The following is a 22,490-nucleotide window of genomic DNA, read 5'->3' on the forward strand; positions in this document are numbered from 1 at the left end:
TGTGCAGCTGCTCGGCCATGGAAACCCATTTCATGAAGCTCCCATTGAACAGTTCTTAATTGCTTCCAGAGGCAGTTTGAAATTCGGTAGTGAGTGTTGCAACCGAGGAAAGACGATTTTTACTTGCTATGTGCTTCAGCACTCTGTGGTCCAGTTCTGTGATCTGTTGTTGCTCCCAGACATTTCCAATTCACAATAACAGCATTTACAGTGGACTGGGGCAGCTCTAGCAGGGCAGACATTTGATGAACTGACTTGTTGGAAAGGTGGCATCCTATGACAGTGCCACGTTGAAAGTCACTGAGCTCTTTAGTATGGGCCATTCTACTGCCGATGTTTGGCAATGTTTGACTATGGAGATTGCATGGCTGTGTGCTCGATTTTACACACCTGTCAGCAACAGGTGTGGCTGAAATGGCCTAATCCACTAATTTGAAGGCGTGTCCACATACTTTTTACCATATAGTGTATATGGCTAACAGAAATCAAAACTGGATTTGAGGGGTCGAGGGGAGCTGAGATAACTAATATACTGTGTCAATAAAATATATATAGTATGTATCAGCTGGAAGTAGAAGCCCAAGTATTGTTGTCCAGTAGTTAACTCAAATTAGAGGAAGTGTAATGTAGATGCAGGGAGTCTGGAAGCAGGTCCGGTTATTGATTATCTTGATGTTGGGACAGGACAGCCCCCACACCTACTTCTGAACCGTCCACCTCCACCGCAAAGAGCAACGTAGGATCTGAATGTTTAAGCAACGGGGCAGAGGTTAAATGACCCTTCAGTAAGTGGAAGGCTTTATCAGCTGCAGAGTTCCATCCCAACTTCCGGTGACCAGCTTTGAGGAAAGAAGTGAGAGGAGAGGCAATCGAGCAAAAGTTCTTAATGAATTGGTGGTAGAAGTTGGCAAATCCCCAAAAAACATTGTTACTCCTTTGTGGTGATTGGGACTAGCCATGACCTTGACAGCATCCACATTACTCTCATCCATCATGACTCCTTGCGAACTGATCCGGTAACCCAAAAAGGAGACCTACCCCAGATGGAATGGTCACTTCTCTGCCTTGACGTACAGGTGGTTGGTCAGGAGGTGTACCAGGACTACATGGACATGAGCGATGTGCTCCTCCATGGTAGCCGAGTCAATGTGCATGACCACCTGGTGTCCGAGCATGTCACGGAACACCTCGGTGACAAATGCCTGGAACACTCACGGAGCGTCGGCCAATCCAAAAGGCATCACCAAGTGCTCGTAGCGACCAGACATCGTGCTGAGGGCCATCTTCCATTCATCCTCCTCCCAGGTGGGGATCAAATTGTAGGCACTCCGCCGGCCCAACTTGGTGAATAAACGGCTGTTGTTCAATTGCGGCTGGCACCAACGGGTGAGGGTAGCGGTACTTTGTGGTGATGGAATTCAGATTTCTGTAATTGATTGCTCAGACGCAATCCTTCGTTCTTCTTGGCCACGGAGTAGAAGCCTGCCGATGCAGCGGAGGTGGACGTGCCGAATGGAACCCTGCTGGAGAGCCTCCTGGATGTACTCCTCCATAGCCTGGGCTTTTGCCACTGACAGAGGTTAGATGGGGCCGCGCAACGGTGTATAGCCTGTAAGCAGGTCAATGGCACAGTCCCAGAGGCGACGAGGAGGGAGACAGGTGGCCTGGGTCTTGTAAAAAACCTCCTGAAGATCTTGGTATGCCTCTGTTGGGCTGAAGGGCAACCACAGGACTTTCAACCGACGTGGAATCACAGGGAAAGGGTAAACAGGTCTTCCGGCATTCGGGTGTCCAGTCTGCGATTTTCATCCCCAGACATGAGATGGTGTGGTTATAACGTTGAAGCCGTGGGAGGCCGAGGATGATCGGGTGCACTGATGATGAGGAGGGAAGGCTTTCTTGATGTATGGATTCCGCGGTGAGGGTGAGTGGTGCTGTGATGTGTGTGATTGTCCCGGATCTCAGTGGTTGACTATCCAGTGCTTGAACCGGACAAGAAGAGGAGAGCGGGTATGAGGTGAGGAGGCGAGGGGCTGGTCAATAAAATTCCCCATGGCACCGGAGTCCACTACAGCTGTAGAAACAAAACATGAAAGACAGCCAGCCAGTCAAATTGTTACTAGACACAATTGGCCTAGCGTCGTCCGGGTTAGGGAGGGCTTGGTCGGTAGGGATATCCTTGTCTCATCGCGCACCAGCGACTCCTGTGGCGGGACGGGCGCAGTGCGCGCTAACCAAGGTTGCCAGGTACACAGTGTTTCCTCCGGCACGTTGGTGCGGCTGGCTTCCGGGTTGGATGTGCGCTGTGTTAAGAAGCAGTGTGGCTGGTTGGGTTGTGTATCGGAGGACGCATGACTTTCAACCTTCGTCTCTCCCGAGCCCGTACGGGAGTTGTAGCGATGAGACAAGATAGTAGCTATTACAACAATTGGATAACACGAAATTGGGGAGAAAAAGGGGTAAAAATTCAACAAAAAAATATAATAATAATAATAATTGTTACTAGAAAAAGTGGACCCCTGGTTAGAACGTACTGGACACCGTTGAAGCTGGTGCCCATCCTATCCGCAATGAAACAGAACCTCAGCTGTCTACGACGGCTACTGTCTGAAAGGTGAGCACGTACTCCGCCGTGGTCTGGCCCTCCTGCCGTAGTTGGAATAGGCGCTCACCCCCCTCTCTACCCTCTGGCGGATGGTCGAAGATCCCCCTGAACAGAGCCATGAACGCATAGGAACCCAGCTCTTCCTCTACTCTCTCCCTGACGGCCGTGGCCCAGTCCAACGAAATAGAGGGAGCTGTGGAGTAGGAAGCCACGTCATTTAATGGGGGATTGGAAATAATGCAGACAATTACATTGATAGAAGCCGCAATCTATCTGCGATATTAAATCTAGCCATCCCCCAAAAAGAAGGGGTCCTATTGGTAGATGGGTAAAAATAAAATTAATAGCAGACACTGAATATCCCTTTGAGCATGGTGAATTTGATAATTACATTTTGGATGGTGTATCAATACATCCAGTCACTACAAAGATCCTTCCTAACTCAGTTGCCATGAGGCCAATGGGGACTTTACAACAGTTACAAAGTTTAATGGCTGTGATAGGACAAAACTGAGGATGGATCAACAATGGAATAAAGCTAAGCACAGGCAAAATCCTATTAAAAAAACCTGCTTCAGTCTGCTTTCCAACAGACATTAGGAGACAAATTCACCTTTCAGCAGAACCATAACCTAAAACACAAGGCCAAACATACACTGCAGTTGCTACCAAGACGACATTGAATGTTCCTTAGTGGCCTAGTTACAGTTTTGACTTATATTGGCTTCAAAATCTATGGCAATACTTAAAACTTGCTGTCTAGCAATGATCAACAATCAACTTGACAGAACTTGAATAATTATTTTAAAAATAATGAGTAAATATTGTACCATCCAGGTGTGCAAAGCTCTTAGAGACCTCCCCAGAAAGACTCACAGCTATAATCACTGACAAAGATGCTTCTACAAATTATTGACTCAGGGGAATGAATACTTATGTAAATGAGATATTTCTGTATTTCATTTTCAATGAACTTGCATCAATTTCTTAAAACAGGTTTTCACTTTGTCATTATGCGGTATTGTCTGTAGATGGGTGAGAAAAATGATACATTTGAAACATTTTGAATTCAATCTGTAATATAAACAAATGTGGAGTAAGTCAAGGGTTATGAATACTTTCAGAAGGAACTGTATATTTACATTTTGGTCATATAGCAGACACTCTTATCCAATGCGATTTACAGGAGCAATTAGGATTAAGTAGCATGTTCAAGGGCACATTTTACACCCAGTCAGCACGAGGATTCAAACCAGCAACCGTTTGGTTACTGGCCCAACACTCTTAACCACTAGGCTACCTGTCGGCCCAGGAACCTATATATGCCCATGCTGCAGCTTTTTGTGTCTGTGTTCCAAATGGTACCCGATTCCCTATACGGTGCATTCGGAAAGTATTCAAACCCCTTCACTTTTTCAACATTTTGTTACAGTACAGCCTTATTCTAAAATTGATTAAATTGTTCCCCCCCCCATCCATCTACAGAAAATACCCCATATTGACAAAGCAAAAACATTTTTATATTGGCAATTCTATAAAAAAATGGAATAATCACAGTTAAATAAGACTACAGACCCTTTACTCTGTACTTTGTTGAAGCACCTTTGGCAGCAAATTGAGCTTCAAGTCTTGTTGGGTATGACGCTACAAGCTTGGCATTCTTCATTGCAGATCCTTTCAAGCTCTGTCAGGATGGGGAGCATCGCTGCACAGCTATTTTCAGGTCTCTCCAGAGATGTTCAATCGGGTTTAAGTCCTGGCTCTAGCTACGCCACTCAAGGACATTCAGAGACTTGTCCTGAAGGCGCTCCTGCATTGTCTTGGCTGTGAGTTTATGATTGTTGTCCTTTTGGAAGGTGAACCTTCGCCCCAGTCTGCGGTCCAGTGTGCTTTGGAGCAGGTTTTCATCAAGGATCTCTCTGTACTTTGCTCCGTTCATCTTTCCCTCGATCCTGACTAGTTGCACAGTCCCTGACGCTGAAAAACAATCCCCACAGCATGATGCTGCCACCACCTTGCTTCACCGTATGGATGGTGCCAGATTTGCTCCAGACATGATGCTTGGAATTTAGGCCCAAGAGTTAAATCTTGGTTTCATCAGACCAGAAAAAAATCTTGTTTCTCATGGTCGGAGACTCCTTTAGGTGCTTTTTGGCAAACTTCAAGCAGGCTGTCATGTGACTTTTACTGAGGAGTGGCTTCTGTCGGGTCATTCTACCACAACGGCCTGATTGGTGGAGTGCTACAGAGATGGTTGTCCTTCTGAAAGTTACTCCCATCTTCACAGAGGAACCCTGGAGCTCTGTTAGAGTGACCATCGGGTTATTGGTCTCCTCTCTGACCAAGGCCCTTCTCCCCCGATTGCTCAGTTTGGCCGGGAGGCCAGCTCCAGGAAGAGTCTTGGTGGTTCCAAACTTCTCCCATTTAAGAATGATGGAGGCCATTATGTTCAAGGGGACCTTCAATGGTGCATAAATGTTTGGGTACCCTCTCCCAGATCTGTGCCTCGACACAGATCCTGTCTTGGAACTCCTTGGACAATTCCTTTGACCTCATGGCTTGGTTTTTACTCTGACATGCACTGTCAACTGTGGAACCTTTCCAAATCATGTCCAATCAATTGAATTTACTGCAGGTGGACTCCAATCAAGTTGTAGAAACATCTCAAGGATGATCAATAGAAACCGGATGCACCTGAGCTCCATATCAAGTCTCATAGCAAAGGGACTGAATACTTATGTAAATAAGGTATTTATGTTTTTTTATTAGTAATACATCTTTAAAATGTCAAACAACTTGTTTTTTCTTCATCATTATGGGGTATTGTGTGTAGGATGAGGATTTTTTTAAATCCATTTTTTGAATGAGACTGTAACGTAACAAAATGTGGATAAAGGAAGGGGTCTGAATACTTTCCCCGAATGCACTGTATGGTGCTCTATTGGCCCTGGTCAAAAGTAGGGCACTATATAAGGCATAGGGTGCCATATGGGATGGAGATACTCACTAGTTGTCTAGGGACAGGGAATCTCCAGAGTGTTGATTATGGTAACAAATAAACTACTGTCCAGCTGATTGGTGCAGAGCTCTGCTGGTTGGTGGAGGAAGTCAATGATCTCGATTGCCACTGACAGCTTCAAATTGCGGCATGACAGACACAATCATCTCCCCTATTCACTCCTTGCACCTCACTGGCATTGGGTCCCATTCTCCCCCTTCTCCAAAAGGCCATATCGTGCTCACAGACTCGGCGAGAAAAACACAGAGACGCCTGTCAAAGAGAGATAAGGTAGTAGGACTAAAATAAGCACTGTGTAATGTCTTCTTGCCTCCTAGCGTAATGATTCTCCGACAACATCAGTAATTGTGGGATTTAAGCGATGGTGACAAATCTCTTTGGACTGGTTTGCAGGATAATTCCATTACCGGTATATCTCGTCTCAGCTGGGTGCCAGCCTTGGGATGAGTCAGAGCCCTCCTGTGTTGTTGATTGTTTCCCACCGAAATATCAAAGGGATTTATCATCTCAACAATACATCCCTGTACACTTGTTAACTTCACAGTCATCCTTGTGTGTGTGTGCTCCTGTCATGTGTGTGCTCCTGTCATGTGTGTGCCCTCCTGTCATGTGTGTGCTCCTGTCATGTGTGTGCTCCTGTCATGTGTGTGCCCTCCTGTCATGTGTGTGCCCTCCTGTCATGTGTGTGCTCCTGTCATGTGTGTGCTCCTGTCATGTGTGTGCCCTCCTGTCATGTGTGTGCCCTCCTGTCATGTGTGTGCTCCTGGCATGTGTGTGCCCTCCTGTCATGTGTGTGCTCCTGTCATGTGTGTGCTCCTGTCATGTGTGTGCCCTCCTGTCATGTGTGTGCCCTCCTGTCATGTGTGTGCCCTCCTGTCATGTGTGTGCTCCTGTCATGTGTGTGCTCCTGTCATGTGTGTGCCCTCCTGTCATGTGTGTGCCCTCCTGTCATGTGTGTGCTCCTGTCATGTGTGTGCCCTCCTGTCATGTGTGTGTGCTCCTGTCATGTGTGTGCTCCTGTCATGTGTGTGCCCTCCTGTCATGTGTGTGCCCTCCTGTCATTTGTGTGCCCTCCTGTCATGTGTGTGCTTTCAGAACTTATAGCCTTGGGGTTAGTATGCGATGGGAACACATTTCTGTTCTCATAGGAAACAATAAACCTTGCCAAACACTACTGTGGCAAGAAGTGTTTTGGAAGGAGGACATCGAAAAGGACCATACCTTGTGTACTCAATCACAAAATAGTTTTTTGGATCATCTACTTCAGGTTTTTTTACTTCTTAATCTTGGACGTTATCAAAAATAACGCAAATAGTGCAAAAATAATGCATTTCACAAGAAGAGCATTTTTATTCTGCACTTTTGAAAAATATACTGTAGCCTGCTGAAGTTTATAGATACAACGTGAGCTGTACAGATACCCCTTTCAAGTCAGCTTCCCAGACACAGGCTAAACCTAGACTAAGTGTTTTGATGTCGAATCTCCACTGAGTTCTGTTTAGTCCAGGATCAGACTTCATCTGTGTCTGGGAAACCGTCCCCAAGTCTCTTGTACATCTACTTTTGATGAAAAGTTTACTCGATTTCAACACTCCACACTGTGGACAATGAGTACTATGCAATACAATACAAATACTACCCATTCCTCATTACAGTATATCACACAGAACAATTAGTGCGTGTTGCTTTAAAAATATATATATATTATGTCAATGTGATGTTGAAATCCATTTCAATTCTATAGTAAGAGTGATTGGGGGTGTATCAATCTTTCGATGATCATCCAACTCTGTGCCAGTTAGTTTATACTTTTATCAGAATCTCATCACAGAGGGTTAACTATTACCACACTATACTATTACCATTACTATTACTATACTACTATTGCGTTGAGATAACAATGTCTATAGTAATTATTTTTCCGGACACAACTTTGAGCACAGCTGGCTGTTTGAAAGGGCCTACAGCCTCTTTGCTTGTTGGTCTTCAGATAAACTTTCAAAACCGCTTTTTGAATTCCACGGCAATGCCACTCTGCTGATTGAATGCATAGTGGTGTTTATTCTGTCTAACTACTGATATGGAGTGAAGTTTATAGTTTTAAGGGAATAGTGGAGCACTGTTTTCAATGATACCTCTATAATATTCTCATTACACTTTAAAAAAAGACGTTTTTTTTATAGAATCAAATCAAATCAAATCAAATTTATTTATATAGCCCTTCGTACATCAGCTGATATCTCAAAGTGCTGTACAGAAACCCAGCCTAAAACCCCAAACAGCAAGCAATGCAGGTGTAGAAGCACGGTGGCTAGGAAAAACTCCCTAGAAAAGCCAAAACCTAGGAAGAAACCTAGAACCTTCATTTATCTAGGCAACTCAGTTTAGCACACATTTTTGATTTAGAATGACAGCCTACCCTGGCGACACTGGGTCAATTGTGCGCCACCTTATGGGACTCCCAATGACAGCCGGTTGTGATACTGCCTGGAATCAAACCAGGGTCTGTAGTGACGCCTCTAACAATGAGATGCAGGGCCATAGACCGCTGTGCCACTCGGGAGCCAATACAGTCCTCCCCATTTTAAAGAGTGACATACCTAAACCTACACAAAACAGTCTCTCTCATGACTCCAAGTACAGCAACTTGCATACAAGCATACCACTGTGAGCCATATTTTATTTTTTTAGATAAGACAAATAATTTTACAGATGTAGAGTTACACTCAAGAGAAAAATGATTCAAACAGAAAAGCTTCGGTTTGCAAAACCTTTGGGGTTTTGCCAACAGTAGTGATGGACATGAATAATACATTGGTGCACCTGAGGACATCCTCATCAAACAGTGAGGTGTTTAATAGAAATATGCAATATTTATCCATGGCTTGTCTCAGTGCACATGCCCCTGTCTTTCTCCTGTTTATACCTTCAATCATTTATATTTGAACACTTGTGTTGTCCAGCACCTAAGAAGCATTCAAATATAATACGCCTGTTGTGGTGGTGGTGGTATACTGCAGACCCAATAGTAGGGCTTCAGGTATTATATGCTCTCTCAAGAGAAAAGCAATGCCTTCTCTGACCCCATCCCGTGCTAGCACGCACTCCAGCACATTTCAGTGCAGAACCTTTACAACCTGAGGTGTGTTCATTCCACCGATTCTGTTGCAAAACGTTTCTTAGACGGAATCAAACGGAACATAATGGAGAGGGACTTACCTGAATTTGTCTACTAGAAACTCTAGTTTTAGTTGCAAAACCGAACATTTTGCAATTGTTTGGTAGAATGATTACTCCCCTGAAAGCTGTTAAAATACATTTAGTTCCAGTGCAGTACTTTTTTCAAACGATGGTTAGGCCAAGATGGCTGTTACTTGGGAGGGGCCTGATGTCAAGAAAACCTTCACCTGCATCTCACACACAAAGAAGATGGTGATAGAGACAAATGCATGCAAAATGTGCGTCTCTCTCTCTCTCTCTCTCTCTCTCTCTCTCTCTCTCTCTCTCTCTCTCTCTCTCTCTCTCTCTCTTTCTCTCTTTAAAAAAAGCAAACAGTTCAAATTCTTTTGCGGTGATATTGATCATGCCTGAATCTCTCTGTGCTGAGTGCAGTGGGCTCTGTCAGCCACTCTCAATTTGGGTAGCATTGATGAGGCCCCTCCTCTACAGATACACTGTGACATCAGAAATGCAGAACTCACTCTCACACCACATGTCATCCATCCAGCCCCTGTCTAGACAGAAGGAAGATGTCTTTCAAAAGATGCTCAGATCAGCTCAGTGCAAGGTGAAACATTATCACAGATGCTGCCTATAATACAATAGTAATTTCACAGAAGCATCTCTTTCAGGCAAAATACATACTGTGCCTAGAAGATATTTCATCTGTAAGGCATTGTAGGTTGCCGTTGTTAGTCGATGAATCTAATATTCTAAATGTTGTTTTGCTTTTTGCTTGTGAATATTTTATATGTGTAACTCACAGAACAAGCCAAGGTACCAAGGATATTGCTCTAATCCAGCTGTCATCTCCATAGTTCATAATATAATGTAGTGGTTCCCAATCCTTTTTCGGTTACTGTACCATCAACTGAATTATGCTCTGCCTGTAGTACCCCTGAAGTACCCCTTCATTTGCATTTGACCAGTAGTCCTATGGTCTCATGAGTCTCCTCAAGTACCCACTGTGGATAGGATAAGTACCCCCCATGGGTCCGAGTACCTCAGGTTGGGAACAACTGATATATAGTTCATTACAGTATAAAACGCTTAACACTGTAACAGTCCATGGCATTCAACAACCTGTATATTATAAAGGCATTGTCCATGATGCATTCATAAAAACAGGTGATTCACAAGTGGAACTGAACCAGGACAAAACCGACAAAAAAAATCAAGAAACAGAAACAACGTTTCAAAAAAAACATTAGTAAGAGCTCGATCCAAAAATACAAAATGTCATATTTCCACCTCGTGCCCGCCAAAGAACTCATGGATGAACAATGTTACAAATGAATTGTGTTTGCTCAGACCTCACCGTGGAAATCTCCAGTGACAGATCGGACTTGGCTGATAACCAGTGGTGTCCTGGCTGGCTCTTCAAATCAAATCTAACTTTATTTGTCACATGCGCCGAATACATCAAATGGAGACTTCAGCTTTACTTTACCTCTGACTTACAAGCCCTTAACCAACAGTGCAGTTCAAGAAGAGTTAAGAAAATATTTACCATGTAGACTAAAATAAAAAGTAATAATAAATAGCAACGGCAGGGTGGCCTAGTGGTTAGAGTGTTGGACCAGTAACCGAAAGGTTGCAAGTTCAAATCCCTGAGCTGACAAGGTACAAATCTGTCGTTCTGCAACTGAACAGGCAGTTAACCCACTGTTCCTGGGCTGTCATTGAAAATAAGAATTTGTTCTTAACTGACTTGCCTAGTAAAATAAGGGTAATAAAAAATTTTTTTTTTTAAAGAATAACGAGGCTATATACAGGGGGCACTGGTAGCGAGTCAGTGTGTGGGGGTACAGGTTAGTTGAGGTAATTTGTACATGTAGGTGGGGGTCAAGTGACTTGTACATGTAGGTGGGAGTGAAGGGGTGGGGGGGTCAATGTAAATTGTGATTTTAATTGTTCAGCAGTATTAGGGCTTGGGGATAGAAGCTGTTGAGGAGCCTTTTGGTCCTAGACTTGGCGCTCCGGTACCGCTTGCCGTGCGGTAGCAGAGAAAACAGTCTATAACTTGGGTGACTGGAGTCTCTGACAGTTTTATGGGCTTTCCTCTGACACCGCCTATTGTATAGGTCCTGGATGGCAGGAAGCTTGTACTGGGCCGTTCGCACTACCCTCTGTAGCGCCTTACGGACAGATGCCGAGCAGTTGCCATACCAGGCGGTGATGCAACCGGTCAGGATGCTCTCGACGTGCAGCTGCAGATCCTTCTGATGATCTGGGAACCCATGCCACATCTTTTCAGTTTCCTGAGGGGGAAAATGTTTTGCCGTGCCCTCTTCACGACTGTCTTGGTATGTTTGGACCATGATAGTTCGTTGGTGATGTGGACACCAAGGAACCTGAAGCTCTCGACCCACTCCACTACAGCCCCGTCAATGTTATTGGTTGCCTGTTTGGCCTGCCTCTTTTTGTAGTCCACGATCAGCTCCTTTGTCTTGCTCACATTGAGGAAGAGGATGTTGTCCTTGCACCACACTGCCAGTTCTCTGACCTCCTCCCTATAGGCTGTCTCACCGTTGTCAGTGATCAGCCCTACCACTGTTGTGTCATCAGCAAACTTAATGATGGTGTTGGAGTCGCGTTTGGCCACGCAGTCATCGGTGAAAAGGGAATACAGGAGTGGAGTAAATACACACCCCTGAGGGGCCCCAGTGTTGAGGATCAGCGTGGCAGACGTGTTGTTGCCTACTCTTACCACCTGGGGGCAGCCTGTTAGGAAGTCCAGGATCCAGTTGCAGAGTGACGTGTTTAATCCTAGAGTCCTTCACTTAGTGATGAGCTTTGTGGGCACTATGGTGTTGAACGCTGAGCTGTAGTCAATGAATAGCATTCTCACATAGGTGTTCCTTTTGTCTAGGTGAGAAAGGGCATTGTGGAGTGCGATTGAGATTGCGTCATCTGTGGATCTGTTGGGGCGGTATGCGAATTGGAGAGGGTCTAGGGTGTCCAGGAGGATGCTGTTGATGTGAGCCATGACCAGCCTTTCAAAGCACTTCATGGCTGTGCCATGGGAAGGTAATCCTTTAGGCAGGTTACTTTCGCTTCCTTGGGCACAGGGACTATGGTGGTCTGCTTGAAACATGTAGGTATTACAAACTCAGTCAGGGAGGGCTTGAAAATGTCAGTGAAGACACTTGACAGTTGGTCAGCGCATGCTTTGAGTACACGTCATGGTAATCCGTCTCGCCCAACAGCTTTGTGAATGTTTAAAGGTTTTTTTTTTCACATCGGCTACCGGACCGTTATCACACAGTCATCTCTTGTGCATGCTTCAGTGTTGGGAGGAGGTCAGGGAGGATACTCTCCTCCCACAAAAAAATGTCTTCTCTGGTTGCACATGTGACATGCTGGTAAAAATTTGGAAAAACGAATTTAAGTTTGTCTGCATTAAAGTCCCCGGCCACTAGGAGCGCAGCTTCTGGGTGAGCATTTTCATTTTTGCTTATGGCCTTATAGAGTTGGTTGAGAGCTGTCTTAGTGCAAGCTTTGTTCTGTGGTGGTAAATAGACGGCTACGAATAATATAGATGAGAACTCTCTTGGTAGATAGTGTGGTCTACAGCTTATGACAAGGTACTCTACCTCAGGTGAGCAATACCTCGAGACTTCTTTAATATTAGACATTGCACACCAGCTGTTATTGACAAGTAGACACACCCCAACCCCTCTCAGAAGGCTGCCCGATCTGCGGCCCCTTTTCCTGAGTCTTTTCTTCAAGCAAAAGGTGTGGATCTGGGCCTGTTCCAGTGAAAGCAGGATGTCCTTCTCGTCGGACACGTTAAAGAAAACATTTTCTTCCAGTCCGCGATGAGTAATCGCTGTTCTGATGTCCAGAAGTTATTTTCGGTCATAAGGGACGGTAGCATTATGTACACAATAAGTTAAAAAATAAGTTACACAAAACGCAAAAAAACTGACAAGCTAGCACAATTGTTTGGGAGAATGTAAAATGTCAGCCATGTTCTTCGGCGCCATCTGGTCTTCAGTGCACTCCAGTGCTCCCCAGCTGTCAGCTGCACTCAGCCTGTGTACAAGTAAGGAGCAACCTTTGGCAAAAACCTAACATCCTAAAAGGACAACAGATGGATTCAGAACCACTTAAAAACATGTCCGACTGCCTTTGAGACTCCATATTTGGTGAACAGCTAGGTGAATTTGGCAAAAAGCTAGATTCTTTTGAAGATAATGACAGCATCTGTATACCGGTGGAGGCTACTGGGAGGAGGACAGCTCATGATAATGGCTGGAACAGAGAAAATGGAATGGCATCAAACCATGTGTTTGATGTATTTGATACCGTTCCACCAATTCCGCTCCAGCCATTACCACAAGCCTGTCCTCCCCAATTAAGGTGCCACCAACCTCCAGTGCTGTATACAGTTCAGGTCCAGTCAAGAGATTTTAGGCTCAATTACTATGGTTGTTGAGCAATATGCTGCTTGCAAAGGATAAATATTACCATGTTAGTATAAGGGAAAAATGAATTGCAAAAGAAGACACAGTAACATAGTTGGTGTCGTAACACATTGTAAGTGTTTTATAAGGCCTTATAAGGACATTATGAAGCACTACACGTACTTCAAATAAAATAAGACATTGTCAGTGTACACCATGCCAACTTACAAAAGCTATTGCATAGAAACTCTAATATGATTTGCCAGTTGACCAAAGTGTCTTGTGTTTAAAGGCTCCAGGGTTGCAGTCCTACCTTGGGAATTCATGCTTAATGGGCCGCTGCCTAGTTCTGTCACACAGCACATCAAAGTTGGCCTCAGTGCTTCATGATAAAACATCTACAGGTCATGACTTATTGAGCTTCCTCAAATTGCTTCTCACTGTGCCAGAAGCAGTCCCAGTTGTGGGCCGGGCTCCATTATTGCCTCGGTCTGGAGAAGCACCACCATCACAACATCGATGTCTGCTTCCATTAAATCCACTTCTTACTGCCAGAGAAGAAGTTGAGTCAGCGAGTCTGCTGGTCCATTATAAACCATCCTCATGCTGTGAGAGAAGCAGGTACATACCAAACACAAAGTTAGGGATTGCGAAATTCAAATTCAGATGGGAATAAGCAGGAAATCCAGGAATCCTTCAACCAGGATTTCCGCAACCCTAAAGCAGACACAAAGATGCTGGATGTGGTACGAAAGAGAGGAAACAGAACAGAGAGAGAATATATTTGGCTCTAAAGGATATAATGAGAAATATACTGTATGCTCCTGTCCTTTGGAGAGAAATCATCAAGTTTGGGATGTGAGGACAATTCAGTAGTGACCATTACAAGTTGATTGAAAGGGAAAGGGGGACATCTCGTCAGTTGTATAACTGAATGCATTCAACTGAAATGTGCCTTCCACATTTAACCCAACCCCTCTGAAACATAGAGTTGCGGGGGGCTGTCTTAATTGACATTGACGTCATCGGCGAACAGTGGGTAAACTGCCTTGCTCAGCGGCAGATCAGCAGATTTTTACCTCGTCAGCTCGGGGAGTCGATCCAGCAACCTTTTGATTATGGGCCCAAATAGAATAGCATCGCCCATTTATGAGAAGCATTATACAGACATGTTGGCCTGACATTGATTGATTGCACATTGTGTATCTTGAATATGATAGTGTGTGTCAAACATATTTTTGAAAGGTGTGTATGACGACAAGCGAGAGATGTTGTATCTTTACTGTACAGGTAAAGAAAAAGTAACCTTCTAAGGCACCACTGTGTAGGAGGAGGTGCCAGCTTTGTAGCCTATACCTACAGTAGGCCTACTCTGTTAGCGCTGTTCTCATACAACAACCTCGTCTCAGAGCATTTCGTATTATGCTGTACGTAAATCCGAGACACTCCATTTAGTATGATATGTTACGTTTGGTAAGGTTACATAAGAGAGATGGTTACTTAAGGCAAAAAACAGAAGTCCAACAGCTGGTCAGGGTGGATGGGTGGATGTATAACGTAAAGGTCTAGCAAACCAAAGGTTGCAAGTTCAAATCTCATTATGGACAACCTTAGTATTTTAGCTAATTAGGCACTTTTCAACTACTTACATGTTAGCTAACCCTTCCCCTAACCTTAACCCTTACCTAACCCTAACCATAACCCTTTTAGCTAACCGTAACCATAACCCTAATCTTAACCCTTCAACCTAACTCCTAAACTTAACCTTAACCCTATACCCTTGGCCTAGCTAACCTTAATGAGCTAGCTAATGTTAGCCACCTAGCCTAGCATATGTTTTGCACATTCGTAACACATTCTACATTTTGCAAATTCGTAAAATATAACCGAATTGCAATTTGTAACATATCATACAAAATGAGGGATGGACATCCACAAATAAATACATACCATACGAAATTAAACATATCATACGAAATGGAGTGTCCCATTTCAGAGAGGAAGGAAAGAAGAGATGGATGGCTCTGCTGCCTTCAGCCTTTGCTAATGATGTCATTTGAGGAGAAAAAGAGAGGGCCAATCACTCACAGTCACTATCAGCCTCTTCACAAACTGCATGTGTGCTAGTTAACGTGACAAACAGCATGCTTAAAAAACATTGGAAAACAAGAAAAACTATGGCATGTGCAAACCTTGTCTACATATCTGTCAATACAGATTTATCTTACATTAAACTGTACAAGTTTGGTGAAAATGGTGGTATTTCCCCCCCCCCCATTTCTTTATGTTGAATAATTTCTCTGACGTGACCATTATGGCAAAACCTGTCACGTGTTACAGTTTGATTTGGTTCATTTTCCAGTGTGTTACCTTTATTGAGACAACTGTCCCCTGCTCTCATATACAGTATAATGGCTTGTGTCACACCTTTAAAAACGTGCATCAGCTGTCACAAAAGATCAGCGTCCGTTGCACAGAGAGAGCCGCTCTCACAAAATAGCACTGTTGTTCGGTTGCCCTGTACTGTAAGTTTATTGTTACAAACTAAAGGTCACAAAATAATAGACTGCTTTTAATCTAGACTCTCCCTCTCGCGGGCCGAGTTTAAAATAGCCTCTGCACAGGTATTGCTGTGGGAAATGCATATTATTCACATGTAACGCAGAAATATTCATGAAATGTTTGTAGAACCCTTTTAGAAACCTCTAACATTGTATTATCTGTTTTAAATAGAGAAGCCATCTGGGCGGGTATACAGATCAAAGTAGTAGTCTGGGACAGTTGCACCTGGCTGAAGTTAAAGAGGCTTTGATGTGTATTCCACTTGATCCTTCCTTTGTAACCATTATACTCCTCCCCTAGTGAAATGGGCCAAAGATTGAAATTATCAGTATTTAAATCCCCCATGCAGTCTTTTTCAGAAAATGTTTTATATCATCACTGTGTGTCTAATAAATCATGTTGTGTGTGTATATTTCATGAAAATAACTCAAAATGTATGCTTTATTATTTATTTCCCTGAGCCTCCCGATAATGTGGGCGTGTTAATACAAATTTAAACGCATTTACATACACAGCCCTGATTGGTGGATAGGATCATCTAGAGCTTTCACCGCTGAGCCCTTCAAAGTAGGTGGGTACATATGCAAATAAAAGATGCCTGGTCATTGCTCAGAATAATCACATCATATTGTGATGTCATGATCTGGGCCAAAATCTCCATCCCATCTAAATAAACTGAAATTACAGGTACAGTTCTTACACTATAATGGTATTATTATATTTTTTACAATTTCAGAGTGTTCTTTCGACCACATATTGTGGAAATATTATCAACAAATTAGGAAAATCCTATTTTTGACTGCACTGTCCCTTTAAAAGAGGGAAAGGAGGAATGTCACAGCCAAACAGATGGGAGTCTGAAATAGAGTTCTTCCGTGTTGCTTGAGCATGAAGAGGTGAGGGGGGAAAGTGGTTGTGACAGCAGTTAGAGGGGTGTTTAAAGTGCTGACATGTAAGCTGGCAGTACACTGCTGCTGTGGGAGAGGTGAAAGAGAACAGTGCCATTAATCTCAGCTCGCAGTCGGAGCGGGACCTCTCCTCTGACCTCCCTGCCCCTGCTCAGGGAGACAATCCTGACCTCTCATCGCCATAGGGGAACACCTGACCAGACTACATCTTACCAGCACACTCTCCTGTCAATGTTACCCTGGTCTTTTACATAATACCTGGTCACTGGGGTAAGCCATTGCCTTTAAATTGTTTAACTTGGGTCAAACGTTTCGGGTTGCCTTCCACAAGCTTCCCACAATAAATTGGATGATTTTTTGGCCCATTCTCCTGACAGAGCTGGTGTAACTGAGTCGGGTTTGTAGGCCTCCTTGCTCGCACACGCTTTTTCAGTTCTGCGCACACATTTTCTATAGGATTGAGGTCAGGGCTTTGTGAGGGCCACTCCAATACCTTGACTTTGTTGTCCTTAGGCCATTTTTCCACAACTTTGGAAGTATGCTTGGGGTCATTGCTCATTTGGAAGACCCAATTGCGACCAAGCTTTAACTTCCTGACTAATGACTTGAGATGTTGCTTCAATAAATCCGCATTAATTTCTTTCCTTATGATGCCATCTATTTTGTGAAGTACACCAGTCCCTCCTGACGCAAAGCATCACCAAAACATGATGCTGCCACATCCAGACTTCACAGTTGGGATGGTGTTCTTCGGGTTGCAAGCCTCCCCCTTTTTCCTCGAAACATAACGATGGTCATTATGGCCAAACAGTTCTATTTTTGTTTCATTAGACCAGAGGACATTTCTCCAAAAAGTATGATCTTTGCCCCCATGTGCAGCTGCAAACCGTAGTCTGGCTTTTTTATGGCGGTTATGGAGCAGTGGCTTCTTTCTTGCTGAGCGGCCTTTCAGGTTATATCAATAAAGGACTCATTTTACTGTGGATGTAGATACTTTTGTACCTGTTTCCTCCAGCATCTTCACAAGGTCCTTTGCTGTTGATCTGGGATTGATTTGCACTTTTCGCACCAAAGCACGTTCATCTCTAGGAGACAGAACGCATCTTCTTCCTGAGCGGTATGACGGCTGCGTGGTCCCATGGTGTTTATACTTATTTGACAGATAAACATGGTACCTTCAGGCGTTTGGAAATTGCTCCCAAGGATGAATCAGACATGTGGAGGTCAACAATTATTTTTTTGAGCTCTTGGCTGATTTCTTTTGATTTTCCCATGATGCCAAGCAAAAAGACACTGAGTTTGAAGGGAGGCCTTGAAATACATCCACAGGTGCACCTCCAATAGACTCAAATGACTCAAATGAATGACTCCAACCTAAGTGTATGTAAACTTCCGACTTCAACTGTACATATTTATGGTGTTTGTAAGAATTAGGGGTTAACAGCGAAGCTATTATTTTCTGTATTACAATTTTTTTACATGATCAAATAACTCAAGCAAATATGGGTAACTATTTTTAAATTTGGCACACAAGAACTAGAGGCCATGGGTAACTTGGTCAAAAAGAATGGCACCGATTGGTTTATTACTTGCACTGTTATAAGCAGTCTCACTTAAAGTAGACACTTTGTATATAGGAGTCTTTTCTCGTAATGAACAAATTGGCCTCAAGGACTTTGTAACACCTTTGCAAAACTCATTGTCTTGAAAATGAGTCCAAATAACACAAAATGTGTTATGTAGGCCCATGGTACATCTCTTAATTGAGTTTGATTATGAGATACCTGAGTTATTGGTAAATCAGGAGATTTGATTATACATGTCAATTTAAATCCTTCGTATTTCCACTCCGGAATCAACTTGAAATATTTTAGGTTCATCAAATACATTACCATGACGAACCATGGGAAAGTATTAACCATGTACTTTTTTGACTATGTAACACTAATGCTTAAAATTATTATAAAAAAACTACTTCTCATGGACTAAACGTCAGATTCACCCAAATGTGGTCTTTGAACATTGAGAAAACATTGAGAAAATAATGTTGATGCATTCAAAGATGGCCACACTATACCAGTAGATGCATATTAACACATAGGCTAATATACAAAAACGTGCTAAAAATACATAATCTCAAATGACACTAAATTCAGAATGTCGTGGTACATGTCTTAACTTAGTTTGAGAAAAGCTACAGGATAAAAAAATAAGAAGATTTTACGTGTCAATTTAAACCACTGTAAATTCACTCCACAGTGGCCTATTAACTAGAAACGTGTCATCGCTATCATGGACATCCCTAAGAGGAACCATACTAAATTTAGTATTGATTGTTTTTTAAACAAGGAAACTATTTACAACTCCTTGCATATTTAACGCTAATGCTCAAAATCATCTGCAATCATCTTCTCCTCATAAACCATACATCACTCCAGATTTTGTATTGAGACTCAGTACAACAGTCTTTAATGGTTTTGGGAAACAATAGCTTCCTTAGAAGCTGTGTGAAGATAAAGTCACGGCAGACCACAGAGTTGGTATATAAGCCATTAGGTAATGACTTTGAAAGTGATTACCTGTTGTATTCAAAGATAACCAACCTACAGCACTAGACTTAAGTTCAATTGCATCATCCTTGTGGTATTGAGAGAACCATGGTAATGCTTTCACTCATTGCACCTAAAGGAAGATAGCTCCATCATGATAGAATGCTTGCTTTGTTATCCAACTGATTATGTCCTTTCTTTCATCCTGTGAACCCCGTTCATTGCTGCTCGCAGTTATATTTTGTATTTAATAATTTAATTGTAAGATGTACTTGTAATTCAGCTTGCTGCTGCCATTTTCTACAATGATCATTTAAAAAAACAGTCCTTCCAGGATTTCACAGATTTTTTGTGATATTTGCAGTGGTGTAGAATACTTAAGTAAACATACTTCAAAGTACTACTTAAGTCGTTGTTTGGGGTATCTGTACTTTACTTTTACTTCACAACAATCCTAAAGAAAATAATATACTTTTTACTCCATACATTCTCCCTGACAACCAAAAGTACTTGTTACATTTTGACAGGGAAATGTTCCAATTCACACTTATCAAGAGAACATCCCTCGTCATCCCTATTGCCTCTAATCTGAAGGTTTCACTAAACACAAATGCTTTGTTTGTAAATTATGTCTGAGTGTTATAGTGTGCCCCCTCTGTCAATAATTTAAAAAAATACAATTGTGCCATCTGGTTTGTTTAATATTAGGAATTTGAAACGGTTTATATTTTTACTTTACTTTTGATACTTAAGGACATTTCAGCAATTCCAGTTACTTTTGATACTTAATTATATTTAAAACCAAATACTTTTAGACTTTTACTCAAGTAGTATTTTACTGGGTGACTTTCACTTTTACTGGAGTCATTTTCTATTAAGGTATCTTTACTTTTACTGACAATTGAGTACTTTTTCCACCACTAGATATTTGCATTCAAAAATGCTTGCTTTTGCTGCGACAATTCTGCATTTTGCATTGCAATTGAATTTGTCCAATTTGTTGTGAAAATGCGCTGACGAGGGGAAAAGTTTGTTGACATGTGGCTTGATCTAACCATATTATGTGAAAATAGTGCAGCGGTTGGTCAAACGTGCAAGCCTACACATAATATGCAGGGTTTTGTTGATTTTGCTTAAGAAATTGAGATGGCAGAATCCTGGAATCCTGGAGGGATTGAAAAACCATTGCAATTATAATTAGCCCAGCATCAGAGCATCCAGCATCCAACCTGGTCTCGTAAACTAGATGTAACATACTGTATGTAAATGTAAATCTGGGACACTTAAATCAGTATGATATATTACACACACGATCAATGTATAGGGTCATTAGTGGTCAGTCTGATTGTCTTTTCTGGATAATTTCAATATATTCTCCCGCACTTTCCTATACTTTTTGTATAATCCACAAAAATGTTGTACCACATCACATATGTGCAGATATTGGCTAGAACACAAATTGCTTTGGGTTTGGCCCAAGTGGGGAGAAATGTAGGGAAAATAGAGAAGCACAGCTTCCAGAAAAACGGTTACTTTCAACCTAGGGATTTTGTGGCTAATTGAGGTAAAACAAAAAGAATGGCACCGATTGGTCTTTAACTTGCACTGTCATAAGCAGTCTCACTTAAAATAGACACTTTGTATATTGGAGTCTTTTCTCTTAATGAACAATTTGGCCTCAAGGACGGTCCGTCAGGATAGATTTTCCTCCATTATGGAAATTTTGGAAAACCTTTACAAAATTGATTGTATTGAAAAATGAGTCCAAATAACACCAAATCTGTTATGTAGGCCCATGGTACATCATAGCAGCACCCACCCGTAACACGCGCTCCAGCAGGTATATTTCACTGGTCACCCCCAAAGCCTATTACTCATTTGGTCGCCTTTCCTTCCAGTTCTCTGCTGCCAATGACTGGAACAAATTTCAAAGATCACTGAAGCTGGAGACTTATATCTCCTTCACTAACTTTAAGCATCAGCTGTCAGAGCAGCTCACAGATCATTGCACCTGTACATAGCCCATCTGTAAATAGCCCACCCAACTACCTCATCCACATATTATTCTTTATTTTTTTGGTCCTTTGCACCCCCTCTACTTGCACATTCATCTTCTGCACATCTATCACTCCATTGTTTATTGCTAAATTGTAATTACTTCGCCACTACGGCCTATTTATTGCCTTACTTCCCTAATCTTACCTAATTTGCACACACTGTATATAGATTTTTTTATATTGTGTACGTTTGTTTATTCCATGTGTAACTATGTGTTATTGTTTGTGTCACACTGCTTTGCTTAATCTTGGCTAGGTCGCAGTTGTAAATGAGAACTTGTTCTCAACTGGCCTGCCTAGTTAAATAAAGGTGAAATTAAAAAATAAAACAATTGTAAATAACAATTTGTTCTTAATAAATCTTGTTAAGGCGATGGGTTCCCCTACAGGAACTCCCCCCCATTCAGCTGAAAAGGTGGCGCAGGGAATGCAAAAATATTCTTTAGAAATATTTAACCTCCACACATTAACAAGTCCAATACCTCAAATGAAAGATAAACACCTTGTTCATCTACCCAGCGTGTCAGATTTTTTAAATGTTTTACGGCGAAAACTCAACATATATTTATGTTAGACCACCACCAAACCAAAGAAAAAATGTAGCCATTTTTTCCAGCAAAAGATAAAAATCACAAAAGCAGGATTAAAAAAAATAAATCAATCACTAACATCTTGAAAATCTTCATCAGATGACAGTCATATGACATGTTACACAGTACATTTATGTTTTCTTCGATAATATGCATTTTATATCCATAAATCTTGGTTTACATTGACACCATGTTCAGAACATCCTCCAAAATATCCGGAGGAATTATAGAAAGCTACGCCAGATAACAGAAATACTCATCATAAACTTTGACTAAAGATACATGTTCTACATATAATTAAAGATACACTGGACGGCGCTCAGACGTAACAATATTTCTCCGCCATGTTGGAGTCAACAGAAATACAAAATTACAACATAAATATTCCCTTACCTTTGATGATATTCCATCAGAATGTAGTGCAAGGAGTCCTAGTTCAACAATAAATCGTTTTGTTTCATAATGTTCAATTCTAGTGTCCAAGTAGCAGCATTTGCTACCACTTTCAACTCAAATGCCCAAAAAATGACTTTTAGTCCAGGATAACTTTGCATCAAAACTTCCAAATGACA

The sequence above is a fragment of the Oncorhynchus masou genome, chromosome 29, assembly GCF_036934945.1.
Source record: "Oncorhynchus masou masou isolate Uvic2021 chromosome 29, UVic_Omas_1.1, whole genome shotgun sequence".
In the NCBI taxonomy this organism is placed as follows: domain Eukaryota; kingdom Metazoa; phylum Chordata; class Actinopteri; order Salmoniformes; family Salmonidae; genus Oncorhynchus; species Oncorhynchus masou.